We start from the raw sequence: 7,777 nt of genomic DNA on the forward strand, positions 1-7,777 counted from the left end.
TTTGCCTAAGATTGGAGTTAGTAAAGTTACCCAGTAGACAGACCTCCGGGTCTAAAGGGAATGCAACCCCGTGATTTGAGGATATGGTATCGCATACCCCCTGCCAGAAACTGTGTGGTTTTGAACACTGCCAATGTAACAGTATAACTTTAAACCGTCCCCTCGCCCCGACACGGGCGCGAACCAGGGACCCTCTGCACACATCGACAACAGTCACCCACGAAGCAGCGTTACCCATCGCTCCACAAAAGCCACGGCCCTTGCAAAGCAAGGGGCAACACTACTTAAGTCTCAGAGCAAGTGACGTAACTGATTGAAATGCTACTAGCGCGCACCCACTAACTAGCTAGCCATTTCACATCCGTTACACTCACCCCCCTTTCAACCTCCTCCTTTTCCGCAGCAACCAGTGATCCGGGTCAACAGCATCAATGTAACAGTATAACTTTAAACCGTCCCCTCGCCCCGACCCGGGCGCGAACCAGGGACCCTCTGCACACATCAATAACAGTCACCCACGAAGCAGCGTTACCCATCGCTCCACAAAAGCCACGGCCCTTGCAAAGCAAGGGGCAACACTACTTAAGTCTCAGAGCAAGTGACGTAACTGATTGAAATGCTACTAGCGCGCACCCGCTAACTAGCTAGCCATTTCACATCCGTTACACCAAGTGGAATGGAGGAATGTTCCTTCATCTGAGTCACATCTAAAACATAGGGAGGAGATATCAGGGTTGAACTTGTGCAGTCTAGATGGGGTGATATAGAGCTGAGGGAGGAAATTAAACTGGATCAGTCTGTATCTGGAGTTCAATGTGGATGTAACACCATCCCTGTATAGGTCACTCCATTAGACCCTCATCAAGATCAATACCCAGATCTTTTCCCCATCTAAGTCGGGGTTTATTGTCGTGTCTTTGCTATCATTAAATTGAAGACTTATAGTTTTTATCAAAGATTCCTGTAATTAGGGATTACGCGATCAACTGAGTTGTAACGTAACTAATTAACTATGAATTTGGGAGCACCAGGGAAAGTAGTCAGATTACAATGTTATAATTTCCCAATATAACCTTTCAGATATTTTCATTCTGATCAATAGTCTTCTGATTTAATGATTTATTTATTTTTACCTCTAGTCTCATTCCAAATGTCGTAAATTGTTGGTTATCTGCACGAACCCAGTCTTCACTATGAGTCATCCATACATCAATTGTGTCACGCCCTGGCCTTAGTATTCTTTGTTTTCTTTATTATTTTAGTTAGGTCAGGGTGTGACATGGGGGAATGTTTTGTGTTTTGTCGGTTTTGGGTGGTTATATGGTAAAGGGGGTGTTGGGTGTAGTGTATGGGTTTGTGTTGAGTGAATGTGTCTAGCTGTGTCTATGTTGGGTGTAGTTGTCTAGGAAAGTCTATGGTTGCCTGAATGGGTTCCCAATTAGAGACAGCTGATTTCTGTTGTCTCTGATTGGGAGCCATATTTAAGGTAACCATAGGCTTTAGTTTGTTGTGGGTAATTGTCTATGTCAGAACGTTTGTAGCCTGTGTATGTGCACAACGTTTATTAGCTTCACGGTCGTTTTTTGTTTTGGTTAGTTTGTAAGTGTTTTTGTTTCGTTTTTTCCTTCTCCTAAATAAAAGGAAGATGGCTTATTTTCCAACTGCTGCGTTTTGGTCCGTCAATCCCCCACACGATCGTGACAAATTGTCTTAAATCATTTATTTATTACTAACTAAGTAATTCACAGAAATGCATAAACAAACAAACAAACTTAACATTGGTTACATGAAATGGGAGAGATATGCCCTAGTGGGCTGAACCGGCATGGCGGCTTGTTAGACAAAGGGGAGAATTGGGGGTCGACTCAGAAGTCACTAGAGTTCATAATTATAACAATTGACATGCTAATCCTTTACACATGAACGCTCACTCATTCGGGAACAATTGCAATCAATATATATATATTTACGCTCGGTGTGTCGTCTTCACCGCTGGAGAAAAGTTAGTTTCTGTTGGAGTTCCTTCGGTCTCTGTCTTGGCTATTGTAGATAGTTTAGAGTGACATTCGTTATAGAATGGATGTTTCGGCGGTTGTCTTTCTTCGCGTTCAATGATACCGAATTCCTAGCTGCAGACTAGTAGTCAATATCAAAGACTTGTTCTTATTCGTCTAAGAGTTTAACCACGTGGTATGGTTAAAGATTCAGCAATGGTACTTAACCTTCGTTCTCCTCCTCTGGAGAAAACATGGTCTAAATGATAATTTCTCAGAGTTGGCTTTTATTCGGCTGGCAGGAAGGGGCTGTCCTTGGATGTCTGACCCAACTGGGCTCAGGGGCGGTCCTTGGATTTAGTTCAAATCAAAAAGGGATTTGTATTTTTCTTCATTAAACAGTCCAAAATCATATTACACAATTATACAAACAGTATCATACTCACTCATTAATTTTATACAACAAACAGATGTAAACCTCATATCTGAGGTTATTATATAAACAGCGGTATGGTAATGTAGTCCCACAGTCTCTCATGAGTTTCCCACATGGGGACAAATGGACATGTTAATAGCTGGACTCTTCACCGATCTTCCATACCTCCTCCGGAACATGAAATCCGTTCGTACCTCAAGTTCTGTGAGGTGGAAGAAACCTCTTTGTCCTGAAAGTTTACCTTCTCTCTAATACTGTTTAGCCATGAGGAGATTCTCAGGAATTTCCGACGTCTCTCTGTGATCAAAGCATGGGTTGAAGGAGGAAAGGGAGAGGCAGGGAGAGGGGGATGGGGTTTGCAATACCCAAGCAGGCAACGTCATGACAGTAGCTTTCACAAAACCGACAAAATAGAGATAAAATTTGTCACTAACCAAGAAACAACTTCCTCAGATGACAGTCTTATAACATGTTATACAATACATTTATGTTTTGTTTGAAAATGTGCATATTTGAGGTATAAATCATAGTTTTACATTGCAGCTACCATCAAAAATAGCACCAAAGCAGCCAGAATAATTAGAGAGCAACGTGAAATACATAAATACTCATCATAAAACATTTATGAAAAATACATGGTGTACAGCAAATGAAAGATAAACATCTTGTGAATCCAGCCAATATTTCTGATTTTTTAAAGTGTTTTACAGCGAAAACACAATATAGAATTATATTAGCTTACCACAATAGCCAAACACACAAACGCATTTATTCACCGCAAAGGTAGCTTTCGCAAAAACCAGCAAAAGATATAAAATTAATCACTAACCTTGAACAAATTCATCAGATGACAGTCTTATAGCATCATGTTATACAATACAATTATGTTTTGTTCGAAAATGTGCATATTTATACAGTGGGGCAAAAAAGTATTTAGTCAGCCACCAATTGTGCAAGTTCTCCCACTTAAAAAGATGAGAGAGGCCTGTAATTTTCATCATAGGTACACTTCAACTATGTCAGACAAAATGAGAAAACAAAATCCAGAAAATCACATTGTAGGATTTTTAATGAATTTATTTGCAAATTATGGTGGAAAATATGTATTTGGTCAATAAGAAACAAGCATCTGCCTCTAACCCTAGGAAGCTTTTTGCCACCTTCTCCTCCCTCCTGAATCCTCCTCCCCCCCTCCTCCTCCCTCTCTGCGGATGACTTCGTCAACCATTTTGAAAAGAAGGTCGACGACATCCGATCCTCGTTTGCTAAGTCAAACGACACCGCTGGTTCTGCTCACACTGCCCTACCCTGTGCTCTGACCTCTTTCTCCCCTCTCTCTCCAGATGAAATCTCGCGTCTTGTGACGGCCGGCCGCCCAACAACCTGCCCGCTTGACCCTATCCCCTCCTCTCTTCTCCAGACCATTTCCGGAGACCTTCTCCCTTACCTCACCTCGCTCATCAACTCATCCTTGACCGCTGGCTACGTCCCTTCCGTCTTCAAGAGAGCGAGAGTTGCACCCCTTCTGAAAAAACCTACACTCGATCCCTCCGATGTCAACAACTACAGACCAGTATCCCTTCTTTCTTTTCTCTCCAAAACTCTTGAACGTGCCGTCCTTGGCCAGCTCTCCTGCTATCTCTCTCAGAATGACCTTCTTGATCCAAATCAGTCAGGTTTCAAGACTAGTCATTCAACTGAGACTGCTCTTCTCTGTGTCACGGAGGCGCTCCACACTGCTAAAGCTAACTCTCTCTCCTCTGCTCTCATCCTTCTAGACCTATCGGCTGCCTTTGATACTGTGAACCATCAGATCCTCCTCTCCACCCTCTCCGAGTTGGGCATCTCCGGCGCGGCCCACGCTTGGATTGCGTCCTACCTGACAGGTCGCTCCTACCAGGTGGCGTGGCGAGAATCTGTCTCCGCACTACGTGCTCTCACCACTGGTGTCCCCCAGGGCTCTGTTCTAGGCCCTCTCCTATTCTTGCTATACACCAAGTCACTTGGCTCTGTCATATCCTCACATGGTCTCTCCTATCATTGCTATGCAGACAACACACAATTAATCTTCTCCTTTCCCCCTTCTGATAACCAGGTGGCGAATCGCATCTCTGCATGTCTGGCAGACATATCAGTGTGGATGACGGATCACCACCTCAAGCTGAACCTCGGCAAGACGGAGCTGCTCTTCCTCCCGGGGAAGGACTGCCCGTTCCATGATCTCGCCATCACGGTTGACAACTCCATTGTGTCCTCCTCCCAGAGCGCTAACAACCTTGGCGTGATCCTGGACAACACCCTGTTGTTCTCAACTAACATCAAGGCGGTGACCCGTTCCTGTAGGTTCATGCTCTACAACATTCGTAGTACGACCCTGCCTCACACAGGAAGCGGCGCAGGTCCTAATCCAGGCACTTGTCATCTCCCGTCTGGATTACTGCAACTCGCTGTTGGCTGGGCTCCCTGCCTGTGCCATTAAACCCCTACAACTCATCCAGAACGCTGCAGCCCGTCTGATGTTCAACCTTCCCAAGTTCTCTCACGTCACCCCGCTCCTCCGCTCTCTCTACTGGCTTCCAGTTGAAGCTCACATCCGCTACAAGACCATGGTGCTTGCCTACGGAGCTGCGAGGGGAACGGCACCTCTGTACCTTCAGGCTCTGATCAGGCCCTACACCCAAACAAGGGCACTGCGTTCATCCACCTCTGGCCTGCTCGCCTCCCTACCTCTGAGGAAGTACAGTTCCCGCGCAGCCCAGTCAAAACTGTTCGCTGCTCTGGCACCCCAATGGTGGAACAAACTCCCTCACGACGCCAGATTCAGCGGAGTCAATCACCACCTTCCGGAGACACCGGAAACCCCACCTCTTTAAGGAATACCTAGGATAGGATAAAGTAATCCTTCTAACCCCCCCCCCCCCTCCTTAAAAGAGTTAGATGCACTATTGTAAAGTGGTTGTTCCACTGGTATCATAAGGTGAATGCACCAATTTGTAAGTCGCTCTGGATAAGAGCGTCTGCTAAATGACTTAAATGTAAATGTAGCTCCACAATGAAATAGGGTGCAGGCCAGGCAGCAGGCTGTTAGCCAGCCTGCCAGCTTGGTGGAGTCTGCCACTAGCATAGTCAGTGTAGTCAGCTCAGCTATCCCCATTGAGACTGTGTCTGTGCCTCGGCCTAGGTTGGGCAAAACTAAACATGGAGGTGTTCGCCTTAGCAATCTCACTAGGATAAAGACCTCCTCCATTCCTACCATTATTGAAAGAGATTGTGATACTTCACATCTCAAAATAGGCTTAAGCCTGATGAATTTACTATGTTAAATGAGGCCTCACCTCCTGGTTACACTAGTGACCATATCCCCCGTGCATCCCGCAAAGGCGGAGGTGTTGCTAACATTTACGATAGCAAATTTCAATTTACAAAAACTAAAATTACGTTTTCGTCTTTTGAGCTTCTCGTCATAATCTATGCAGCCTACTCAATCACTTTTTATAGCTACTGTTTACAGGCCTCCTGGGCCATATACAGCGTTCCTCACTGAGTTCCCTGAATTCCTATCGGACCTTGTAGTCATAGCAGATAATATTCAAATTTTTTGTGATTTTAATATTCACATGGAAAAGTCCACAGACCCACTCCAAAAGGCTTTTGGAGCCATCATTGACTCAGTGGGTTTTGTCCAACATGGCTCTGGACCTACTCACTGCCACAGTCATACTCTGGACCTAGTTTTGTCCCATGGAATAAATGTTGTAGATCTTAATGTTTTTCCTCATAATCCTGGACTATCGGACCACCATTTTATTACGTTTGCAATCACAACAAATAATCTGCTCAGACCCCAACCAAGGAGCATCAAAAGTCGTGCTATAAATTCTCAGACAACACAAAGATTCCTTGATGCCCTTCCAGACTCCTTCTGCCTACTCAAGGACGTCAGAGGACAAAAATCAGTTAACCACCTAACTGAGGAACTCAATTTAACCTTGCGCAATACCCTAGATGCAGTTGCACCCCTAAAAACTAAAAACATTTGTCACAAGAAACTAGCTCCCTGGTATACAGAAAATACCCGAGCTCTGAAGCAAGCTTCTAGAAAATTGGAACGGAAATGGCGCTACACCAAACTGGAAGTCTTCCGACTAGCTTAGAAAGACAGTACCGTGCAGTATCGAAGAGCCCTCACTGATGCTCGATCATCCTACTTTTCCAACTTAATTGAGGAAAATAAGAACAATCCAAAATGTATTTTTGATACTGTCGCAAAGCTAACTAAAAAGCTGCATTCCCCAAGTGAGGATGGCTTTCACTTCAGCAGTAATAAATTCATGAACTTCTTTGAGGAAAAGATCATGATCATTAGAAAGCAAATTACGGACTCCTCTTTAAATCTGCATATTCCTCCAAAGCTCAGCTGACCTGAGTCTGCACAACTCTGCCAGGACCTAGGATCAAGAGAGACACTTAAGTGTTTTAGTACTATATCTCTTGACACAATGATGAAAATAATCATGGCCTCTAAACCTTCAAGCTGCATACTGGATCCTATTCCAACTAAACTACTGAAAAAGCTGCTTCATGTGCTTGGCCCTCCTATGTTGAACATAATAAACGGCTCTCTATCCACCGGATGTGTACCAAACTCACTAAAAGTGGCAGTAATAAAGCCTCTCTTGAAAAAGCCAAATCTTGACCCAGAAAATATAAAAAACTATCGGCCTATATCGAATCTTCCATTCCTCTCAAAAATGTTAGAATGTTAGCTGTTGCGCAGCAACTCACTGCCTTCCTGAAGACAAACAATGTATACGAAATGCTTCAGTCTGGTTTTAGACCCCATCATAGCACTGAGACTGCACTTGTGAAGGTGGTAAATTACCTTTTAATGGCGTCAGACCGAGGCTCTGCATCTGTCCTCGTGCTACTAGACCTTAGTGCTGCCTTTGATACCATCGATCACCACATTATTTTGGAGAGATTGGGTATTTATGAGAGTATTAATGCTGCAGTAGTTTGTGTCGGGGGGCTAGGGTCAGTTTGTTATATCTGGAGTACTTCTCCTGTCTTATCCGGTGTCCTGTGTGAATTTAAGTATGCTCTCTCTAATTCTCTCTCTCTTTCTCTCTTTCTTTTTCTCTCTCAGAGGACCTGAGCCCTAGGGCCATGCCTCAGGACTACCTGGCATGATGACTCCTTGCTGTCCCCAGTCCACCTGGCCGTGCTGCTGCTCCAGTTTCAACTGTTCTGCCTGCAGCTATGGAACCCTGACCTGTTCACCAGACGTGCTACCTGTCCCAGACCTTCTGTTTTCAACTCTCTAGAGACTGCAGGAGCGGTAGAGATA

This window comes from Salvelinus fontinalis, chromosome 12 (genome assembly GCF_029448725.1).
Source record: "Salvelinus fontinalis isolate EN_2023a chromosome 12, ASM2944872v1, whole genome shotgun sequence".
Lineage (NCBI taxonomy): Eukaryota > Metazoa > Chordata > Actinopteri > Salmoniformes > Salmonidae > Salvelinus > Salvelinus fontinalis.